Source organism: Otolemur garnettii, unplaced genomic scaffold, assembly GCF_000181295.1.
Source record: "Otolemur garnettii isolate 467f Iridium unplaced genomic scaffold, OtoGar3 scaffold00253, whole genome shotgun sequence".
NCBI classification, from domain to species: Eukaryota; Metazoa; Chordata; class Mammalia; order Primates; family Galagidae; genus Otolemur; species Otolemur garnettii.
The window spans coordinates 351,029-376,333 of record NW_003852648.1 but is presented as its reverse complement, the minus strand read 5'-3'; the positions used below and the strand labels follow the sequence as shown (position 1 = coordinate 376,333).

The window sequence follows — 25,305 nt, the reverse complement described above, 5'->3', positions numbered from 1 at the left end:
CTTGGTGGATTATGTGCTTCTTCCCCTTTTTGTTTAAGTAACATTTCTTTAAGAATACGATGTTTACATTCGACAATGGCTTGTCCCTGTGAATTATAGGGAATACTGGTGGAATGATGAATGTTCCAGCAAGAGAGAAAAGTTTTAAATGAATTAGAAAGATAACTCAGAGCATTCTCAGTTTTGATATGAGTATAGAGTCCCATAACATTAAAAGCTTCACTTAAATATTGAAGCTGATAACATGAGCAGTCTTTTTTTTTCCTTTTTTGCCAGAAAGTGCTGAAGCCCAAGAATAGCTAGAAAAAGTGTCTATGGAATGATGTACATATTTCAATTTGCCAAATGAAGGAAGGATAGTTACATCCATTTGCCATAATTGATTAGAATGGAGACCAGGAGGGTTTACACCAGGAGGGTAAGTGGGATTATTAAATTGTCTACAGAAAGGACATAAAGAAATGATAAGTTTGGCTTGTTTGAGAGGAATAGAAAACTGTTGCACTAATCCTTTAGCATTAACATGAGTGTCGACATGAAAGTTGGAAGCAGTAACAGTTTATCGATTAATAGTTTATCGGTATAATCATTGGAAGCTGCCAAAGGACTGGGAAGACTGGTGTCTGCATGCATATAAGTAATGTAAAGAGGGTTAAATCTTAAATAATAGTTCATAGTTTTGAAAATAAGGTAAAGGTAAATGGACAGTTTCAAGGTGGGAGACAACAGTCTCAGCATATTGTGAGTCAGTAACAAAGTTAAGTGGAGTAGAGAAGTCAGATAACAAAAGGTAAATGGCATAAAGTTCATTTTTCTGAACAGAAAAATAGGATCCTTGTTCTACCTTAGAAATGACTTCATTAGAATGTCCTACCATTCCAAATTTATTAACATCAGTATAAAAAGTACTGCATGGGAAAGAGATGTGGATTGCACACACGAAGGTAAAATCCAGGAAGTTCTTTTTCAGAACTGAATATGTTTGTCTTTACGATATGAATTGTTAATAAGACCAAGAAAGGAGGAGAGGGTAATCTGCCAATCTAAATTAAATTTCCAATTATCTTGAATTTGGCATTCCATGAGTGAAACAATAGGTGCAGGATCACAGCCAATTAATTATCAAGTACAAAATCGTCCTTTGAAGTTAGTTGACATATTTTTTTTCTAAAAAAGTGGATAATCTTTTTGAGGTTTTATTGGGTAAAAATACCCATTCCAAAATTAAGTCAGGTTGATAAATAACTCCAGTAGGAGAATGTTCTGAAGGGAGAACAAGAAAGAAAATGGGAGAATTTATTTTTTCATTTTTCATTTTTTTATTTTTATATAATACATGTGTTTATTAGGTTTCCACTTTTTGCTTTCACAAAATTAAAAAGGTTTAAAATTTAACAATGTCAATGTTTAAGATAAGGACTAGAAACAAAAACCTGGCTAGAACTTCCAGCATTATGTGGACTAGTAATGGTGACAGAGTACAACCTTGTCTGGTTCCAGTTCTGAGATGAAAACCATTCAGTTTTACTCCATTCAGTAAAATATTAGCTGTGGGTTTGTCATAGATAGCTTTGATCAGATAAGAAATGTGCCACCTATTCCTATAATCCTCAGTGTTCTAATTAGAAAAGGATGCTGAATTTTATCGAACACTTTTTCTGCATCTATTGAGAGGATCATATAGTCTTTGGTTTTGTTTCAGTTGATACACTGAATAACGTTTATAGACTTGCATATATTAAACCAGCCTTGCATCCCTGGAATGAAACCTACTTAATCATGATGTATGACTTTTTTTGAGGGATTTTGTTTTGAATTTTTGTATCTATATTCATTAGTGAAATTGGTCTGAAATTCTCTTTTTAGTTGGGTCCTTTCATGGTTTTGGTATCAGAGTGATGTTTGCTTCATAGAACGTGTTGGGGAAGATTATTCCTCAATTTTCTGGAATAATTTCTGTATTATAGGGATAAGCTCTTCTTTGAAGGTTTGATAGAATCCCTGTGTGAAGCCATTCGGATCAGGGCATTTTTTTGTTGGGAGTTTTTTTGTCATTTCTTTGATCTCTGTGCTTGGAATTGGTTGGTTCAGGAGATCTATTTCATGTGGGCTAAGTCTAGGGAGAGGGTATGATTGCGAATATTGATCCATTTCCTTCACATTGTCAAATTTCTGGGCATAAAGTTTCTGGTAGTATTTAGAGATAATCTCTTGTATCTCTGTGGCATCCATTGTTATTTCCCCTTTATGATTACTGATTGAGGTTACTAGAAATTTTACTTTTTTATTTCTAGTTAGTCCGGCCAAAGGTTCATCTATTTTATTTATTTTTTCAAAAAACCAACTCCTTGTTTCATTAACGTTCTGAATGATTATTTTGTTTTCAATTTCATTAATCTTTGATTTCATTTTGGATATTTCTTTTCTTCTGCTGGGTTTAGGCTTAGATTGTTCTTCTTTTTCCCATTCAGTCAGATGGCTTATGAGTTTAATGATGCGCTCCCTTTCTGTTTTTCAAATGTAGGCTTCTAAAGCGATGAGTTTCCTCTCAGGACTGGTTTTGCTGTATTTCATAGGTTTTGATAGCTTGTATCTTCATTGTTATACTTAAGGAAGTTAATAATTTCCTTTTTTATTTCTTCTTTCACCCAACTGTCATTCAGCATAAGGTTGTTTAACTTCTGTGCCTTTGTGTGAGGTTGAACATTTTTGTTGGAGTTGAGTTCCACTTTTAGTGCCTTGTGATCTGAGAAGATGCAAGATAGAATTTCAATTCTTTTGATTCTGTTGAGGTTTGTTTTGTGTCCTGGGATATGATCAATTTTAGAGAATGTTCCATGGGGTGATGAGAAGAATGTATATTCTTTATCTTTGGGATGGAGTGTTCTATGTTCATCTGTCAAGCACAGTTGTTTTAGGGTCTCATTTAAATCACTTATCTTTGTTTAATTTCTGTTTTGAGAATCTGTTCACCTCTGAGAGAGGGATGTTAAAGTTCCCTGTTATTATGGTGTTATAGGATATCATATTGCTCAGACTAAGCAAGGTCTGTTTCAAGAATCCGGAACATTTAAGTTGGGTGCATCAATATTTAAAATTGAAATGTCTTCTTGTTGTAATTTTCCCTTGACCAATATGAAGTGACCATCGTCTTTTTTGACTTTAGTTGCTTTAAATCCACGTGTATCTGAAAATAAGATTGCAACCCCTCTTTTCTTCTGAATTCCATCTGCCTGAAAAATTGACTGCCAACCTTAACTCTGAGTTTTAATTTGTCTTTTGATGTGAGGTTTGTTTCTTGCAGACAGCAAATAGACGGGTTTTTTTTTTGTTTGTTTGTTTGTTTTTGCAGTTTTTGGCCAGGGCTGGGTTTGACCCCACAACCTCTGGTATATGGGGCCAGCACCCTACTCCTTTGAGCCACAGGTGCCACCCAATGGCTTGTGTTTTTTAATCCAATCAGCCAATCTATGCCTCTTCAGTGGGAAATTCAAGCCTTTGACATTTATTGAGATAATTGATAAGCGTGGTAGGGTTCTATTCAGCTTATTTTGTGAAAGTCCATTGTTTAGTTTTGTCTTTTGCATCATTTTGGAAACTAGGTTCTGACATTAATTTCTGGGTATTTACTTTGCTGAAGGTCCATTGTGATGGTCAGTATGTAGAACAGGTTGAAATCTTTCCTGTACAGCTGGTCTTGTTGCAAATTTCCTCAATGTTTGCATATCAATAGAAGATTTCTTTTCTCTGTCAATTTTAAAGCTTAACTTAGTGGAAGATAGAATTCTGGGCTGGAAATTGTTCTCTTTAAGTATATTAAAGGTAGATGACCATTGTCTTCTGGCTTGAAAAGTTTCATTACAGAAGTCTGCAGTCACCCTGATGGATTTTCCCCTGTAGGTCAGTTGGTACTTATTCCTGACAGCTTGCAAAATCTTTTCTTTTGACTTCAGATACTTTAATCACAATGTGCCTTGGAGAAGTTCTATTTGAGTTAAGGCAACTGGGGGACCAATATCTCTCTGAAAGGAGTATGTCAAAATCTTTGGTGATATTTGGGAAGTTTTCATTTATAATATTCTCTAGAATGGCTTCCATTCTTCTGGGGCATTCTTCTTTGCCCTCAGGGAAGCCTATAACTCATATGTTTGAACACTTCATAGAGTCCCATAATTCTGTCAGTGAACATTCTGCTTTCTCTCTCTTCTTTTCTGCCTCTTTAACTATCTAAGTTATCTCAAGAGTTTTATCCTCAACCTCTGAGATTCTTTCTTCTGCATGATCTAATATGTTGTTGATACTTTCTGTTGCATCCTTAAGTTCCCTAATGGACTGCTTCTGTTCCTTCAACTCTGCTATATCCTTTCTATATTCTTCATATTGTTCATCTCTTATTTGATTCTGTTTTTGGATTTCCTTTTGGTTATTTTCCATTTTCTCAATAATTTCCTTCATTGTTTTCATCATCTGTATTTTTAATTCCCCTTCTGTCATTTCTAACATTTCTTTATAGGAGGAATACTCTGCTGTAGCTACTTCACGATCCCTAGAAGGGTTACTCTGAACTGGTATTTCATGTTGCCAGGATTTTTCTGCTGATTCTTCTTCATGAGTGCTTTCCTGTATCTGTTTTCTTAGCCTAATTTCTCTTTCACTTCTTCTTGCTCTTTAAGTAACTGTGCCTCTGGGCTAAAGTTTTAATGAGTCCTTTTGGTACAGGACCAGAAGGATGAGAAGATTGAAGAGCAAGAAGGGAAAAAAGATTTTAAAAAGAAAGAAAAAAGAGAAAGAAGAAGGGTGAGTAAAAGGAAATAAAGACAAGAAGAAGAAAGGCACCAAAAAAAGGAAACAGGAGTAATATAGGTGTATAGTAGAGTACTATAACCCAACCTTAAAAAACCCCAACCTCTGCGGGGAGGGGGGGCTGGAATGGATGATTCCCTTGAGGTCAACAGCTCTTTGCCAGTCATATCAGACACAGTTCCCCATCTCCAGAAGGTATGGAGGAAAGACAAAAATACTATAAATAAAACTGAAACAAACAAGCAAAAACCCTTACGGGATAAAATTGGGGGGTAAAAAGATACAAATAACAGGGGCAGAAACATTGACAAAAATGAAATTCTAATTGTTAAAGAAGGCAAAAGGAAGATTGTATTTACACTAGAATAATGGAAAAAAGGGAGAAAAAGAGCAAAAAGGAAAAAAAATTAGAAATGTCAAGGAAAAATGTTGAAATTAATAAGAAAAAAACAAAACAATGCAGAACCAAACAACCAAGCTATATATCCTGCTGAATATTGTCCGGGCAACAGGCAATCTTCTGAGATGTTGATCGCAGTATTAATACAGCTGTTTGAGATGGAGACTGGAGGCCTCTGCTGGTCTCCCAGACCCCGCAGGCTTCAGAGCCCAAATGTCTCCTAAGTCCACTTAAAGACTCTCCAAACTATGAACCTTGGCCAAACCAGAAGCTTTCCAAGGAAAGCACTTATAGCTGGGATCTCTCCTGGCGTGCCTCCCAGCTTATCCACTGGTCCAAATCCAGACTCCCTCTATGCCCCTGAGGGCTGATGCTATTAATCTATCAAACACTTGGATCTACACACTTCCCCAGCATCTCAGTCCCTGCCTTTGGGCAGCTCAGTCACAATTACTCCACCAAGGTCTCTCCGTTGATCCCTGCAATTCAACATGCAGGGGCAGCTGCCCCACAGTAGCTGTGCAGGCAGCCCATAGCTGAATGATATTAGCTCCCCTCCAGCTGAGTGGCCCAGGACCCCAGACAATGCCCAACCGCATCCACACACCTGCCCAAGATCTTCCAAGGCAGTTCAATCGAGTGCCTATGTCTGAAAAAACTAAAACAGCCCACAGGTATAGCTTTTCCTGCTTGCAGTCTTGCTGTTGCTATGTTGCAGGCAGCCTCCAACCAAACAAATGCACCCACCACTTGTCAGTTTTCACCACTTCTGTCCTCCTTGTGTGGTCCAGAAGTCTCTCCCTGACTTCCTGTATCACCAAAGGGAAGCCTCTGGGCAAAATCCACCCTCTAGAGATGCCTGGAGTCTTCTCTCTTCTCTCTCACTGCTCCTGGCTGCACAGAAGCTGCTACTCGGCCGCCATCTTGGAAGTGAAAATGGGACAATTTAAATCAGTGCAGTCAAGATAGTAGAGAGTGGTTGAGAAATTAAGGAAAGTTCCTTTTTTGCAGCAGAGGTAAGATTCCATGGACTATTAAGATCTGAGTCTCTTCTAGTGTGGAAAATAAATTTGTGAAGGCATAGGTAGGAATGCCAAATGAGGGCCTGAGCCAGTTAATATTTCCCAATAATTGTTGAAAGTCATTAAGTGTTTTAAGTTTATCAGTGTGTAATTCTACCTTTTGAGGTCAAATTTTTTGATAATCAAGTTTGTAGCCTAAATTTAAAAAAGGAGGTCATTGCTGAATTTTATCAAGACGTATCTGCAAACCATACTTATATAAGGCAGAAGAAGCAAATTTTAATATGGTTAGTAACATTGGAGCTTCAGCACAGGCAAAAGGAATATCATTCATATAATGAATAATAAAACCAGAAGGGAATTTCTTTCTTATTCTTTGTAAGGGTTGGTTAACAAAATGTTGACACAAGGTGGGGCTATTGAGCATTCCTTGTGGTAAAACACACCACTGACATGGATCATAAGGTTTGTGCTGGTTAAGAGAAAGCACTGACAAAGCAAAGTGAAGGTGATCTTGTGGATGAAGATATATAGTAAAAAAGTAATCTTTCAAATCAATAATATATAACTGCCAATCTCTAGGAATCATAGAAGGAGTAAGTAGCCCAGGTTGTAGTTGGCGCATAGGTTGAGTGGTAGAATTAGCCTTTATTAAGTCTGTAAGCATTCTCCATTTTCCTGTTTTCTTCTTTATAATAAAAATAGGAGAATTCTATAGACTAGTAGAAGGTTCTATATGACCATCTCTGAGTTGTTCTTGAATAATATTGGAGACAACTTCTAATTTTTCATGAGTCAAGGGCCATTGCTCCACCCATATAGGACCATTGTATTTCCAGAACAATTTTAGGGTGAAGCCTGGGGCAGTGGCCTCTGGAATAAATTTGACTAATTCAGTAGAATTTGTTTTAGTGATGGATTCAATGGTTGGAACAGAGAGCATAGCCCCCATCGTGAGAGTAAATCTCATTCCCAAGGATTTAGCTATATCAGCACTATATGCTGTAATTTGCCTTCCTACCCTTCAGGACTTTTATATATTAATGTTTTTGTGATCTAGAAAATATTATGTATTTATTCAATCCCAGAGAAGGTAACATTGGAATTTTGCTTAGGCCACTCTGGTGGCCATGGACTCAGGGACATAACAGAAACATCTGCCCCTGATTCTACAAGGCCTGTAAAGATCTGATCTTGGATTAAAATAGTTAGATGTGGTCTTTGTTCTTCCAAATGAGTCTGCCAAAAAATATTTTGACCAGTGTTGCCAAAACCTTCTGTTCTTTGTACTGGTGCAGTAGTTCCTTTACAATATAGTAAAATTAACAGTTGAGGAATTTGCTGACCAGTTAGCAACTGGACAGGTTGGCTTATGTAGTCCTGAGCAAGATCTCACCATTATAGTCACTATCAATAACTCCAGTATGCACAAATATATCTTTAGAAGTAAGACAACTTCTCCCAATTGTAAGACCAATAATAGTGTTTTTAGGAATAGACCCATGTATTCCAGTATGCAATTTGGATACTCCCTGATGAGGCAACAATTGGATATTGTCTTTTAATGGTAGGTAGAAGACTGCACTCCCAGTTGTGGCATGGAGGAGGGATTCAGTGGGTTGGCATTGGGTTGAACTGGAAATGGTGATGTTTTTTATTGTTTTGATGCAGAACCTGGGGCTGGCCCATTTGTTAGTTTCCCGAATTAAGTGAGTTTACATCTTTATCAAAGTGGGACCAGCATTCATTAGTCCAATAAAAGCCTTTTTTACATTTTGGACAAGGCCCTGTAGGTTTATTCTGATTTTTCTCCTTTCTCGGAGTTGATTTATTCAGTGTTCTTTGCCCTATTCAGCAGTCTATTTTTACATGACCCATCTTACCACAGTTATAACATTTAGTAAGTGTGGCTCACAGCCCTTCTTTTAAAGCTACAGGGAAAAAGTTAGACTTATAAGGATGAGTACCAGTGTCAGAACAAGCCTTGATATATTCTTACAAAGGAGCACCTTACACACACACTGGGCATAAAGCCTTCTGGCACTATGCATTAGCATTCTCAAAAGAAAGTGTCTGTAAAAGCAGATCAGGCTGATGTACTGCGTTTGTAATTAATGACTTCCCAGAACTGTGCTAAAAAGCCCACCTACAGCTCCCATTTGGATTGTAATATCTTGGTGAAAGACTTAATGATTTTCACCAGGGCATTGAACTCTTTCCCAAGCCCTTGTACAAAACAGATGAATTCATACAATAGTAACATCTTCATATTATAACTGAGCTTGAATGCCAACCCACTGTCCACTGTCAGTTAATTGATCCTCTGTGATTGGAGGCCTCTAGCCTGATTTTTATCTGGCTAGCAATGCTGCCTCTTCTTTCCACCAAGTACGGAATTCTAAATGTTGGCCTGATTCAAGAACAGTGCATGCAATTGCATCCCAATTGTTTGGTATGAGTCTTATTTCAGAAGCAAATCCTAGAATTAAGCCTTTAACATAAGGAGATTGAATACCATATTGAGCTTGTTTTAAATCTTTAATGACTTTGAAAGTTAAAGGATTGCGGTCATACTGAACAGAACCTTGAGGATATTGTGCACTGGGAAGGTGCTGTGTAACTGTAACTGGAAAAGTCCCATAATTTGAGAATCAAAAGCATCAACATCTCCATTTTTTTCTTCCTTCCAAGACAGCTTGAATGAATGAGGATCTGCAATGACAGTTCTCCAGTAATGTTGGAGCAGGAGGGGCAAAGGGTATTGCTGGAGGCCCCCACACTCTTTGAAGTACTTTCACAGGTTTTTTGTGAGTCTAATTTGGGTAAATGAATGTTATCTAAATGTTTAGACAGTTCTGTTAATCATGCTATCAATATTTTATAGTTAGTAGTTGCATCTGTCCCCTCAAATTCACTTTCAGGTAAAGATTCAGAGCTGGATTCTTTTTTACTAATATTACAACACTTCACATCCAATTTAATCTCAGTTTGTACTTAAAACTTCTGTGATATTACTTTCCTTTCTTTCTTTCCCTTTAGTTAAATTGCCTTTTTCTTCTGTGGCAATGCAGGCAATTGTCAGGAAGGCATTGGATCAGTAGACTCATAGCTTCTCCCTTCACAATGTGATTTTATCGTAGTCAATTCACGGTCAGAAACTGACCCTTTGTGAGACTCGTGGTCTGTTTTAGACTTCAATGGTTGTAAAGGCAAAGTAATGAGATTACAAAGAGACCATACCGACAAAGGAAGGTTATTACCTTGTTGATGAGCACTACTTCTAGGCCCACAACTACTTGTTTCCAAGTTTTTAAATTCAAAAAGGCTCTACCTGAAGGTTGAAACCAATAACAGTGTTGCACACATATTTAAATAATTCCGCAAAATTTTTTTGTTTCACTTTTACCCCTGTCATTTTTAGGAGAGTACTCAATACTTTCATGTATTGAGATTCTAATGATGAGAAATTTTTCATTGTACCCCATAATTTCCCCTTGAATAATTTTGAAAATTTCACTTATCCCCAGCAGAATTTCCCATTTGACTACACCAAATGTTGTAGTTTCTCTGAGGAAAAGGATCACAGGACACAGATGATCACTATAAGCTTCGAGGAGAGCTGGGTTTTTACTAGAAAGTATTACAATGCTTTGTCAACAAGTAACATTTCTCATGGCTTGCAGTCTCCTTCCTCAATGCACATAACCCAAATACATATTAACCCAAAACAGTTCTCCCTGAATGTTTCTTGACCTTTTCCTCAAGAAGACAGAGTCACTTGATGGCATGCCTCCAAGCACCAAGTGTTCCTGTGTTTGCCTCAGGATACCTGGTTACTCTAAAGTCTTGTTGGTCAGAGCCAGGTTACAGAGCAAGGAAAATTTCATCCATTCTGTGGCCTTGTAGTATATAGCTGAAAGTCTGATAGCAGAATACCCCTGGCTTTGTTTTTATTACTAAGAATTGCCTTGGCTATATAGGATTTTTTCTGGTTCCATAAAAAACAAAGAATTATTTTTCCATATCTTAAAAGTATGATGGTGGTATTTTAATGGGGATTGCATTGAATCTTCAGATTGCTTTGGGTAGTATAGACATTTTGACAATGTTGATTCTTCCCAGCTATGAACATGGTATGTTCTTCCATTTGTTCATATCTTCTGCTGTTTGTTTGCTTAGAATTTCATTTTTTTTTATAAAAGTCCTTTACCTCTTTTGTTATGTACATTCCTAGATTTTTTTGAAGCTTCTGTGAAGGGACTTGTGTCCTTCATTAGCTTTTCATCTTGGCTATTATCGGCACATGCAAAGGCTACTGATTTCTGAACATAGATTTTGTATCCTGAGATATTAGTGTATTTTTTTATGACTTCCAGGAATCTTGTGGTTAAATCTTTGGGGTTCTGTAAGTACAAGATCATATCATCAGCATAAAGAGAGAGTTTGACAGTCACTCAGTCGCTTGGGAGTTGAGTGCCCTCGTGTCATAGCTCACAGTGTTACTGGAATTTCTTTCTTCAGTATGTCCTTGGTCTCAGGGATTCAAAGAAAAAAATCCATGGACTACAGATCAGTGGTAAGACAGGATTTATTATACAGAAAAAGTAAAAAGCTCCAGAGCTCTCAGAAAGGCCCAAGTTGGAAAATCTCCACCTGGGTCTTTTGTCTAGGGGTATGTATAATCACATGTACACATGTGTACACAATCACAATCCTTTGTAGTTACATTTGGCCAGAATTTGATAACAAATGTATGGATACATTCCCTTCCATGCAGAGCAAGGTGAATGAACCAGTCACTTCTTGAAATTGCCCAGGCCTAGTAAATTTACATGAAAGTGTCCAGGTTTACGAAATGTCCATAAAATTATCCAAGCCTAGGAAATAGGGGATCCCTGTATCAACCTTAGGCATGTGAAGTGCTCACTGTGGAGTTGTGCAGCCAGAGAAAGGCTTTGTAGGTCCAAGGATAGTTCTGTGGTTGGAATGGACAGCAGTGCAGGCTGTGCCATTGTCTCCCTCAACTAACTAGGGACCCGTGGGCTTTGGCTGTGCTTGTCCCTATCCCCCACCCTGGGTTCTCCACCTTTCACTTCCCAGCCCTAACCTCCCTGAGTTTGCTGCACTAACACCCCAAGGGCAGTGAAGCAGGTGAGGCAGGTCCTCCTGGGTAGCCCAAGTTGGAGCACCATTTGCCCTGTGTCAATAGCAACCTCAAACTCTTGGGATCAAACAATCCTTTTGCCTCAGCCTCCTAAATTCTTGGGACTACAGGTGTTCACCCAAGTACCCAGGTATTTTTTGAGATGGGGTCTTGCTCTTGCTCAGGCTGGTCTCCCAATTCTTCTTCTTCTTTTTTTGTTTTTTTGTAGAGACAGAGTCTCACTTTATTGCCCTTGGTAGAGTGCCGGGGCATCACACAGCTCACAGCAACCTCCAACTCCTGGGCTTAGGCAATTCTCTTGCCTCAGCCTCCCGAGTAGCTGGGACTACAAGCACCTGCCACAACGCCTGGATATTTTTTTGTTGGAGTTCGTCTGGGGCCAGGTTTGAACCTGCCACCCTTGGTATATTGGTCCGGTACCCTACCCAGTGAGCCACAGGTGCTGCCCTGGTCTCCCAATTCTTGAGCTCAGGCTGTCCCCCTACCTTGGCCTCCCAGAGTGTTAGGACTACAGGCTTGAGCAACCAACCCCATCCCAGAGACAAATTTCTAATTACATTTCTTTTGGGATAGTCTGGAGATTGGGAGAAGTATTTCTAGTAACTTTTTGTAATGTTAGTGCTGGGGCAGTCACCCACAAAATGTCAGAGAAATGTACTTTAGGTAAATATTTTTAACTGTTTTTCTTCAGTGTCCACTTTGAAATTAAAAAAATATACATATTAAAAACAAATATGTTATCTTAGGCCTAAGAAGCAGGAAGAAAAAATAGAGTAAATTTGATTGCTACATATAATTTTGTATTTTTTGGCTAGTCTTTTAGTCCTGTTAACAGATCAGTTTAAACAGTTATATCTCATTTTACGAGTTGGCATTTCAAGGCTGGTATCTAATATTAGGTGGCCCACAGTTTCTAATTTTCTTAATCATATTTTTCTCTATCTAATTTCTTGTTTTACTAAAAACCAGCTTGGCACCTGTGGCTCAAGCAGCTAAGGTGCCAGCCACATACACCTGAGCTGGCGGGTTCGAATCTCGCCAAACAACAATGACGGCTGCAACCAAAAAATAGCTGGGTGTTGTAGCGGGCACCTGTAGTCCCAGCTACTTGGGAGGCTGAGGCAAGAGACTCGCTTGAGCCCACGAGTCGGAGGTTGCTGTGAGCTGTGATGCTATGGCATTCTACCCAGGGTGATGGCTTGAGGCTCTGTCTCAAAAAAAAAAAAAATTCTCTTGTTTTACTAAAAACAAATTAGAGTAAAATTAATTTAATTGTCAAAATAAACTGTATTTTTAGTATTCTCTGATTATTTGCATGAAGTGTAGTAAAAGTAATTGTTAGCTATCTAGGGTGTTTTTTTCTTTTAAAATTGGTTTTCTTGAAAATTTTTATAGGGACTTTCAGTTTAGACTTGAAAGTTTCTCACAAGCCCAAGTTTTATGTTTGTTAATAGATACTTGTATGTATTGGTTTAAGTCTTTTTCTCTCAAAGTTATAAAGTAAATTGGGATTTCTAGACCAGTCAAAAAGTGACATTTTTTAATGTATGCAGATCAGGAAATGTTATTGATGATATCTGGCCAGTTTTTCCAATGTGCTTTTTATTGGCCTTATAAAGACAACTTTATTTATTTATTTTTTTGAGATAGAGTCTCACTATGTTGCCCTTGGTAGAGTGCCATAATGTCATAGCTCACAGTGACCTCAAAGTCTTATGCTCACTTGATCCTCTTGCCTCAGCCTTCCAAGTAACTTGGGACTACAGGTGCCAGGCACAACACCTAGCTATTTCAAGGGACTGGTCTCTCTCTTTCTAAGGCTTGTCTTGAACTCCTGAGGTCAATCAATCCACAGGCCTCAGCCTCCCAGAGTGCTAGGATTAACTTTAATGTTTTAATGTTATCAGGACATCTCTGAAAATGTTAAAACTTTGGTAAAATACCCAGTATTTTTAAATTGTGTTTTATAGAAGAAAACATATTCTTACTCAACTTATGCAAATAACTACATTGTCAGAAATTAAGAATATTTACAAATGGTTTTTAAATTCCAAAGAAATCAAAGAAAGAAAAATGTTTCCAATTTTGCCTCTTTGAGTACATACATTGTTGAAAGTTACAAATAGTTCGAAAGATAGAAAAGCATTTTTTTGACTCCTGGGAAACAGAACACAGAAAAAAACAGCAAAGTTGTAAACAAGTTATAAAAAATTAGTTTAGTTCTATGTCATTCATTTCTGTTCTGTTTGAGTTTTTTAATTAAAGTCCTGGAAGTCGTTTTTGATTTGATGGTATATGATCTTTTAAGTTATTAGAAATGTGTATTTAAGAGAACCTGTTAACTTATTCATTACTTTTTTTGAAGGATAAACTTCAGACTTGGTCAGTTACAAGAAACATTTTGAGATGAACTAAAAAATTATTACTGATCACATATACTAAGACTGACTAATATTTTATAGTGTTAGAACATATGTATATATACAAACATAATTTACAGAAAATTACCACCATTTCATATTTAACAATATTTCTTATACAGTTTTGATATACTGAATAAGTCTAATATGTCTTTTTCAGACATTCAGTTTTGATTTTGGAAGGTCTGTCAAATATCAAAGGCTTAAAACATTTGTTCAAACAGGATCACAAGTCAAAAGGCAATGTATAGTCAACTGGATTATATTAAATTTCTTCAAAAATTTCTTTTTATGAGTTCTATTTAACCTGTTCAGATAATTTACAAACTTTCTAAATGTTCTATTTTGTCCTGCCTTTCATTTTTTAAAAATAACTAGTCATTCTATTTCAGGACAAAATTTATTAAATAGGATTCTTTCTTTCACAATTATATTTTCACAATTATATTTTTCTTTCTGTTTAATCTTTTTTACTCCCCCCAAAACACCTTTCATAAAGAAGGAACAGAGTTTACTCTCAAGTTAATTATTCACTTGACTAAACTGATAATTAGAAGATTGAAAAGGTAAAAAATCTTATTTTTGATAAAGACTCAGTTTCCCAAACGATTTTAATAGCTGAAATACTATATTTTACAAATGACTCAGAGGTTTTATGAAATATAACATGAGTTCAAAGTTTAAGTTATTGCAAAGTTTTCTGAAACCACAACACAGGTAGCATTCCTCATGTCTTTCCTGGTCTCACATGGCCACATGGCATCAAAGAGGCTTCAAAGGACAGGACCTATCTGTATCTTTAACTGATTTATCAGGTGGGGAGTTTAAGATAAAAAGTAGGAAGACTGGACCAGGACAACTGTTCAATTTGTCTCAGAATAGCCAGGGAGCAAAGTTGGAGGAGGAAACGGGGCCATGTGAGCTAGACTGTGCCTTGTAGCTGCTGTCCTAGGCAATTAGAATATTTTCTTAGATTTCACCATAACCACCTACTTATCTGAGCTCAGAATTTAGAAACTCAAAATAATGTTAACCAGTTTGATGAAAATATTTCAAATTGTATATAAAACCAGCACATTGTATCCCATGACTGCACTAATGTACACAGTGATCTTTTAATAAAAAAAAAAGAAAAAGAAAAGAAAAGTTTAAAAAAAAAAAAGCTCAAAATTAAGAACATAAGTTCACAGTCAAACCCAGCAAAATTTAGAAATATTATACACGAGGCAGTTCTATAATCTGTAATTATCTAAATTTTAATAACAGGTTTAAAACTAATTTTATTTATCAAAGAATACCAAAGTCATATGAACAAAAAGGCATTTAAGTCGTTCTCTCTTTTTCTGATAAAATACTTGATATAAGCATTTACTTTTTTTCAAAGTCAATTAATTAGAGTTTGTTTGCATATTTCAATTGTGAAATATTCAGGTATATCACATATACAGACACATAAAGAGATAGACATATAGACAGAAGCAGACTTTTATTTGCCAGGTTTTAAACATATATATTTTATTCAGACTATTAATCTTTTAATTACATAATTTATTTACCTTAGCAAATTACCTAGGTTTTAGTTATCTTTTAAGTTATTTTTCTGTTAACCATTTTTACACCTTGTAAATTAGATATATATAGTTTTAGTTACTGTTTTAAATTCATAAATTCTACCAAGAAAAAAAAAAGGCATTATTTTAAAGAGTGTAATATCATTATAATAATTTAAGGATCCATTCAAAGGCCAAATATGATAAATCAGCTAGGCTGTGTTATAGTAAAATTATATTGCTTTTTTTACTTATCAGAGGGTACCCATACTGAGACCAATCAGACAGAATATGCCCCAATGTGTTATCATTTGGGATTGAGGCCAGTGCTCCCATAATACATACCAGATATACAAACACCGAATTTCTCTAGAAGCAGGTGGACCTTAGTGATTATCAATGGCAGATGTGTGAGAGCAGAGCCCGAAGACTCTGAGGAGAGCATCATTGCTAGGACCATGGGAGTACTGCTCTCCAGACCTGCGTGTCCAGGCAACAGTTACACTTCACAGCATTTACTAGAGCAGTCTACGGGTCCATTTGTGGTTACCAGAAACATTAACAGATGTCACTGTCAGCCAATATGCACAAATGGGGATAGGTCCACCACTTAATTTGTCAGAAGGCCAGGATTCAGGAGAATGGTGACAGTAGCCTCTCCACAATGATTCTGTTCTTTCATTTCAAACATTACAATTTTATATATTTAAATTCAAAGTGAAGACTATGTCACCCCTATGTTAAGCAATAGGCAGAACCCATGACAGATAAACAATAACAATACAAAAGTTAATCTTCTAAATCAGTCCATGTAAACTACTCAAGATAGGCATCTTTAGGGTGGGAGCAAAATTTACAAAACAGTAAGAATGAGAGACGGTGAAGATCAGGCAGGACATAAACCAAGGAGACCAACTGTGTCAGGTCTGCCCTAGTCTAAGAGACTTAATCATATACTCACTACATGCACTTTCAATAGGTCTTACAGCTATTTTGTTCTTGTTTTATTTAACTTTTTGTGTGTGTGTGTTTTGTTGATTTTCCCAGGGATATGTTTTGATTCCTTTCTTATTTCCTTTTGTGTATCTACTATACATTTTAGATCATTTTTCTTTTTAATTTTAACCCCACAAAACATTGAGATGTGTGAATACTAGTTATTTTCTCAGTGCTTATCAGAGATGTTACATAAAACTTCTGAAAGTTATAACAACTATTTCAGACAAAAACATTAATTGCATACAAACTTCCTGACTTTTTATATCCTTGGTTGTATTCTGGTAATGTCATCAATTATATCTTTTTCTATTATGTTTCCATCAACACAAATTTATGTTTATCTTAAGCTTTAATCTTTTCAAATTTATTGCAGAATTAAAAATATTTTGTTTGTAATTATGATGCCACAGAATACATATATATACATGTAATTACATTTACTATAGAACTCTGTGTAATTCTATGTATTCACATAACTGTGGCTAATATTTTACTTCAGTGTGAAGAACTGACTGTAGAAATCCATGTATGGTATGCCTATTGGGTACAAATTTTTAGGCTTCCTTTTTTTGATCACTGAATCTTTTCATTTTTTTGCTTTTTCTTTTTTTGCATCTTGAGCATTTATATTGTGGTTGGATCTGGAGCCCTGAGACAGAGTCTCACCTCATCACCTTCTGTAGAGTGTGGTGGTGTCATAGCTGCAACAACTTCAAACTCATAGGTTGAACCAATCTTCTTGCCTCAACCTCCCAAGTTGCTGGGACTCCAGGAAACCACCACAATGCCTGGTTAATTTTTAGAGATGTGGTCTATCTTCTCAGTCTGGTCTTTGAGCTCAGGTGATCCACCCACCTGGACCTCCCAATGTGCTGGGATTAAAGATGTGAGCCATTGCACCTATCCTGTTTTTTCAGCTTATATTTAAAGAGAGTTTTGTCAGAAATGGATTTTGTGATTGACAGATATTTTTTCATCATTTTGAAATTTTATCCTGCACATTATTTTTTGTTAAAAAACTAGTTGAACATATTATAGGAGTACCTTTCTTTGAACATGCCATGTCACATTTTTCTAGATGATTTAAAGATCCATTTTGTAACTTTAAAATTGTTGATAACATATGTCTCTTACTTGGGCTTTTTTTGTTGTTGTTGTTATTCCTACTTAAAGTAGGTTGAGTTTATTTAATATTTATGCTATTTTCTCCCCTAATTTTAGAAATGTCTCCGACATTTCTTAAAGTGATCTTTCTGCCCACTTTTCTCTATTCTCTCATTATAGAGCTTCCATTGTAAATATTTTGGCATGCTTGATAATAATGTCTCTAGATCTCTCTTCAATTTCTTCTTTTTTTTATTTTGCTTAGTTCATTTCTCAGTTGCATATATTATGAGGTTTTGATTAATTTCAATCTTGTAAATAACTCATTTTCTTTACACATGGTTTTTCTCTTTTTATTTAGTTGTCAACATTCTCATTGAGATGATACATCTGTAAGGCACAGATTTTAAATACCCTAACATTATTTCATAAATTTTCAATTTAGGTTCACTTAAATATTTTTTTTCTTTCATTGTACTATCTTTATTGGTTTCTTTGATTTATTTTTACGTATAATGAGATTGTGATCACTTAAAAAAAGCCTCCAATTTTATCCTTCAGTGAAGACTTTGATGAGGGGAAATTTTCTACCATATAGCCACCCAGACATTCTGGGCACTTCTCCACACTGTTGGCAAGATACATCTTCTGTGGAGTGATCTGTATATTTTCCTATTAAAAAGATTTATTTCCTTTTAAAATTCCTTTATCTCTACCTTTCATGATAAATGCTATATTTGCTGTAGAGTCTCATACTTCAGTAGTTATTCAACTTTGTTTTCACATAAATCTGCATGCTATTTAAACTATATTGCTTTTTTTTTCAGCACCGCCTATCAAGGGAAACAATAAGCAATCTATTGAAAGCCCCAGAGAAAACCAGGACGTTGGATATATGCTTGGATTATGTGTTCAACCAAATGTTTCTGAAAAGAAGAGATTTAAAATTGAAGAATATATTTATAAATATCATCAATCTGATGATTACCTCATTAAAACTTTATTATTCTTCCACCAATCAACATTACCTTCACATGCCAAAATCCACAACTGGGATCAATATGGTAAGATGTTTAACTAATCATCATTGTTTAATCATTATCAGGGAATAAATAAATAGGAAAACCATTAAATATTCAAGAAATATTTGATATCTTTTTTATATAATTTTACTCTAAATAGTCACTTAGGTGGCTATGTTGATGAGAGAAATTGTCAATGCAATAAACTTGAAAAGACCTTGTATCAAATCTCATGCTCTATAAAATAGCTAAAAGTTCAATATCCAGAGATACAGTACAAATATCAATAGTGTGAGAAAGTCTTTAATCAGTGTTTAAAGCTTATTATCCATGATGAAATCCATAACCAAGAGTATTTCTACAAGTATATCAAATGCATGGAAACTTTTCCCCAATCAGGAATTCATATTGGAAAAGCATCCTACATATATAATAAAAGCAAGAAAGCCTTTAGTTAGTCATCCAATCTAACAAATGTCATAGTTCATAGTGGAGAAAACCCCTAATATGTAAAGAATGTGACATAGCCTTTAATCCTTTTTGAATCCTTAGAGAAAGAATGTCAGAGGATTCACACCGGAGAGAAACTGTACGAAAATGAAGACTGTGGTAAAGCCTTTAAATGGGACTCGACACATACAAAACATCGAAGAATTCATACTGGAGAGAAAACCTACAAATGTGAAGAGTGTGGCAAAGCCTTTAACCGGTGCTCAAACCTTATACAACATCAGAGAATTCATACTGGAGAGAAACTTTACAAATGTGAGGAATGTGATAAAGCCTTTAAATGGCTCTCAAAACTTAGAAAACATCAGAGAATTCATACTGAAGAGAAACCCTACAAATGTGAGGAATGTGGCAAAGCCTTTAACCGGTGCTCAAAACTCACACAACATAAGAGAATTCACACTGGAGAGAAACCTTACAAATGTGACGAATGTGGTAACACCTATAAATGGGCCTCAACATATAGAATACATCAGAGAATGCATACTGGAGAGAAACCCTACAAATGTGATGAATGTGGCAAAGCCTTTAACCGATGCTCAACCCTTACACAACATCAGAGAATTCACACTGGAGAGAAACTGTACAAATGTGAAGAATGTGGTAGTGCCTTTAAATGTGCCTCAACCCTCAGAAAACATCAGAGAATTCATACTGGAGAGAAAACCTACAAATGTGAAGAATGTGGCAAAGCCTTTAACCGGTGCTCAAACCTTACACAACATAAGAGAATTCACAATGGGGAGAAACCTTACAAATGTGAGGAATGTGGCAAAATCTTTAAATGGGCCTCAACTCTGAGAAAACATCAGAGAATTCACACTGGAGAAAAACCCTACAAATGTGAAGAATGTGGCAAAGCCTTTAACTGGTGCTCAAAACTCAGACAACATAAAAGATCTCACACTGGAGAGAAACCTTACAGATGTGAGGAATGTGGTAAAGCCTGTAAATGGGCCTCAACATTTAGAGTACATCAGAGAATTCATACTGGAGAGAAACCCTACAAATGTGAAGAATGTGGCAAAGCCTTTAACTGGTACTCAAACCTCACACAACATAAGAGAATTCACACTGGAGAGAAACCCTACAAATGTGAAGAATGTGGCAAAGCCTTTAACCAGTGCTCAAAACTTACACAACATAAGAGAATTCACACTGGAGAGAAACCCTACAAATGTGAAGAATGTGGCAAAGTCTTTAACCAGTGCTCAATTCTTATACGACATCAGAGAATTCACTGATGTAGCAAAACCCTACAAATGTGAAGAATGTGGTAAAGCTTTTAAATGGAGCTCATCCCTTACACAACATCAGATAATTCATACTGGAGAGAAACCCTACAAATGTGAAGAATATGGCAAAGCCTTTAATCAGTGTACAAACTTAACACAACATCATAGAATTCACACCAGTGTGAACCCCCACAAATGTGGATAATGTGGGAAAGCCTTTAACCAGTGCTTAACAACATCAGAGATGTTATGTAAGTGTTGAGCTTACTGGAGATAAACCCTACAAATGTGATAAATGTGGGAAGGCCATTATCTTTCATTTTGGCTTTAATACACATCAGAAAATTTATACTAAAGAAAAAAATACTAATGTGGAGAATTTGGCAAAACCTTTTCACATCTACTCAACAGCTAAAAATCCCTAACATTAAGGAGAAACCCTAAGAAGTTGAGGAATATAGCAAACTTTCAACTGTTTTTCAAGACATATTCAACATCAGAATAAATATACCGCAATGAAACCATAAAAATATAAAGACTGGAATATTCCTTACTTAATATCCAGGCCTTAGACAGTTTCAGAAAATTTATATGCAACAGAAACCCTACAAATGTAAAAATATTCAAACATTTATGCTACAGAAAACTGTATAGATGTAATATAAGTGAAAAGCGTTTTATGCCAAATATACAACTTGAACATAACCAGGGAGTTCATACAAGACAAACATTAAACAGGTACAATAAATATGCAGAAGTATTTAATTAAAACTTAACTGTAAGTGCCTCAGAGGATTCAGACAAGTAAAAAGAACATTTCCAGACTTACATTAACTTTATGTATTCACTGTAGAGAAAAATGTAAAGTCCAGATAATTTGATGTTATTTTTCAAAAGAGCAATAACTTTTACCTTTTGATAAGAATAATTATTAATATATCTATTGATGCTTTGCCTTTGAAATATTTAAAATTATTCAAAAGTGTTCAAGGAGAATTCTGGGAAGATGGCCAACTAGTAGCAACCCTTTGCAGAGGATCCTGATCAGAAGGAGAAAAACTAGACAGAATTGGACACTAGGAAACCAAATGTGGGGAGATGAGCTGAGAAAGAAGTTCAGCGAGCTGTAACTCCAAGGAAGGGCATTCAAGAAAACAATGTACACTTACAAAGCCTATCTTCTAGAGGAAGGGGGACCCCTCCGCCAGACGGGAGGGCCACATGGGGTCTATGTTAGTGACCAGGGAAGACCTTTCATTTTATCTCACTGGAGAGAGCCGCTAAACACTGGGTCTCTTTTTCCAGGAAAGTTCTACTTATGAACCTAGACACAACCACACTTGACATAAAATTAAACATATATTTTCCCCCACAATTCCAAACTCCCAGTCCACCCTTTCTCCTTTGCATGGAGGTCTGAAATTCTGGCTGTGGCAAATCCCAGATTGTTTGGTCTTTTCTGAGAGACTTGGGCATAGTATGGACCACCAAACAACAGGACGGAGGAATCTGTGACTAGTGGGGAAAAAATATGGGAAGAAAGGGACACTTAGCAGAAGGAGGAACAGTCCTCTGGTTATGACTTTAGCCAACTGTGGTGTTGACACTTGGTTAAGGCTGTGTCTGGTGGGAGGGGGAGAAGAACCCACAGATTTGACGATGCCCTCAAGTAGGAGAGTGGTTGCTCAGCATGGATTGATTTTGTTTTGTGGAGGCATGGTTCTTGGGTGCAACTGGGCTGATAAGCAGAGGCTTGTAGAGTGTGAATGGAAACTAATGGGTGGCCCACTGGCTCCAAATGAGCCTGTGAACACAGGCATGAATGCCTGATATTAACTGAGTCCTGCAGGCAGGGAGCCAGACTTCCAGCTTTGATTGTGCCTGGGGGACAGGGTGTTGTACCCAGTTGGGACTTTAATGGGCAATTAGCAGTTCAACAGAGGAGACCGGCACCATACCTGCAGGTTTACAGGACAGAACTGACTGAGGATTTATGTACACAGTTGGAGATGCTTGGATACCTCTCTGTTGAGCTGGGTTTGTACTGCCTGAGACAATATGTTGAACTCACATCTGGGTCTGTTCCTACGGGGACACTCTCAGGTTGACCTTTGACCTTTGAATGGTGGGGGTAAGATTCCACAGCTGTCTGTACCTCTCTACAGCTGAGATTTAAACTTAATACCATGACTTCTTAGGATAGGGTAGAGGTTGGATGATTTCAAAACAGAGCTAGCTTGTGCTGTCTCATCAAGTAGGTAACCAGAGTCTCCAGCCAATTCTCTGAAAGGAGCCTTTGTAAGGTTGTAGAGGATGAGGCACAATTATAAAGCCTGGCACTTTAGTAAGGGCTGACTAACTTTACTACTTGGGAACTCCAATTCACTATACCAGTTCTAATAACCAAACCATGGAAAATAAACATGAGGTGGAACCAAGGAAAAATCTCTGGCAACATGAATAACCAGAGTAGATCAACCCCTGCAAGGAATGAACAAGGAGATACAATTGAAAAAGCCATGCATAGACAAATGGCTGAAATGTCAGATAGAATTCAGACTATGTATGGCAAATAAGATGAATAGAAAGGAAGAAAAGTTAGAAATTGAAATCCAAAGATTAGTTCTAAAGTTACAAGAAATTAATGAATTCAAAGACAAAGTAACCAAAGATATGGACATAGTGAGAAAAGAGATAGCAGAGCTCAAGGAAATGGAGAATTTATTTGAGCAGCTCCAAAACACAGTAGAATCCTGAGTAACAGAGTTGACCAGGCAGATGCAAGGATCTCTGAAATTGAAGACAGAGCTTTTCAATGTTCCCAAACACTCAAAGTGGCAGAGAAATGGAGATCAAAACCAGATCATTTCCTGAGACAGTTGTGGAATCACCCTCCTCCCCCAAATCAAACATCTTATAAGAATCAATTCATCTTATAGGAATTCTTGAAACAAAAAGAGGATGGTCCTAAAGGTATAGATTCTTTATGCCAAGAGCTATGGAGGAGAATTTCCCAAACATTTTATGATGCACAGAAATTCAGATAGTAGACAGTTTCAAAACCCCAGCAAGACTCGATTCAAATAAAGTATCTCCTAGACACATTGTGATTAACTTTGCCAAAGTTCATATGAAGGAGAAAACTCTGCAAGCAGCCAGATGTAGGAGAAGCATTACCTACAAAGGGAGAAATATCAGAACTGCAGATCTCAGCTGAAATTTTTCAACCCAGAAGAGAATAGTCATCAACCTTCAATCTCCTAAAACAAAACAAGTTTCAGTCCAGGATCTTGTATCCAGCTAAACTGAATTTTCATTTGTGATAGAGCAATCAAATACTTTACTGACATACACATTTTGAAGAAACTTGCCATAACTAAACCAGCTCTCCAGGATATTCTCAGACCCATCCTCCACAATGACAAGCACAATGCTCTGTCTCCACAGTAAACTCACCTAAATTTTTGAACAAAACCCAGCTTCCACAGTTGTGAAAGGATTAAAAATACTCACTGGGCATTCAAAAAAACATAATACCCAAAACACTACCATGCTTATCAGTTCTCTCAATTAATGTGAATGGTTTAAATTATCTTCTAAACAAGCAGAGGTTGGCTGACCATACATAACCTCAGACCAGATATCTGCTGCATACAAGAATTTCATCTTACTGTAAAGGTTAAAAACAAACTCAGGGTGAAGTGATGGACTTCTATAATACAGGCAAATGGGAATCAGGAAAAATCAGGGGTTGCAATTTTATTTGCAAATACAATTGGCTCTAAACCAACAAAGGTAAAGAAAGAAAAGGATGGTCAGTTCCCATTTATCAAAGGAAACACTCAACATGAAGAGATTTCAATAACGTTTATGCACCCTACCAGAATGTTCTTCAGTTTATAAAGGAAACCCTAACAAATATGAATAACTTGATATCTTCCTGCCCTATAATAGTGAGGGATTTTAACATCCCTTTGACAGTTTTGGATAGATCTTCCAAGAAGAAACTAAGTAGAGAAATATTAGACTTAAACCTGACCCTAGAACAAATTGACTTTAAAGACCTCTACACAATATTGCATCCTAAGAAAACTGAATGTACATTTTTCTCATCAGTCCATGGATCATCCTCTAAAATAGATAATATCCCAGGACACAAGTCAAATCTCAACAAATTTAAAAGAATAGAAATTATTCCTTGTATCATCTCATACCACCATGGAATAAAAGTTGAACTCAACAGCAACAGGATTGGAAACTAAATAATCTTAGGCTGAATGATAGCTGGGTCAAAGGCAAGATTAAGAAGGAAATCAAGTTTTGGGGACAAAATTATAATGACACAAATTATGAAAAACTGGGATACTGCAAGACAGGTACATGGCCTACAAACACATGAAAAAATGCTCATCATCTTTAATCATCAGAGAAATGTGAACCAAAACCACTTTGAGATATTGTCTAACTTGATATGTATGTTGTGTGATTAGCCAACATAGCAAAGTACCAAAGCTACAGCTGTTAGAGTGAATGTAGAGAGAAGAGAACACTTGTATACTGCTGATGGGAATGCATGCTAATATGACTTTCTGGGAAAGAAGTTTGGAGAACACTTAGGGAACTAAAGGTATGCCTGCCATTCAGTCCTACAATTCCTCTACTAGGTATATACCCAGATAATCAAAAATCATTTTACAGCAAAGACATTTGCTTTGCACCAGAATGTTTATTCCAGCCTAATTTATAATTACCAAGACATGGAAACAGCCCAAGTTCCCATCAGCCCATGAATGGATTAACAAATTGAGGTCTGTGTTTACCAAGAAATACTTTGCAGCCATAAAAATGATGGAAACTTCACATCTTTTATGTTTACCTGGATGGAACTGGAACGTATTAGTAAAGTATCTCAAGAATGGAAGAAAAAGTATCCAATGTAGTCAAAACTAGTATGAAATCAATATATAATCACCTACACATTCATGCAAGTGGTAAAATAACTATAGTCCAGAAAGCAGAATGGAAGTGGAGAGAAGGGGCAGGGGGAGGTAGGAGGAGTGAGGGTATTTGGGGGAA

At 36.6% G+C, this 25,305-nt stretch overlaps 1 pseudogene; it reads left to right on the top strand.

The window, feature by feature from the left end:
* The window catches only part of LOC100946597, a 53,390-nt pseudogene extending 32,736 nt beyond the window's left edge, over positions 1-20,654 (top strand).
* The last annotated feature ends 4,651 nt before the right edge of the window (positions 20,655-25,305 follow it).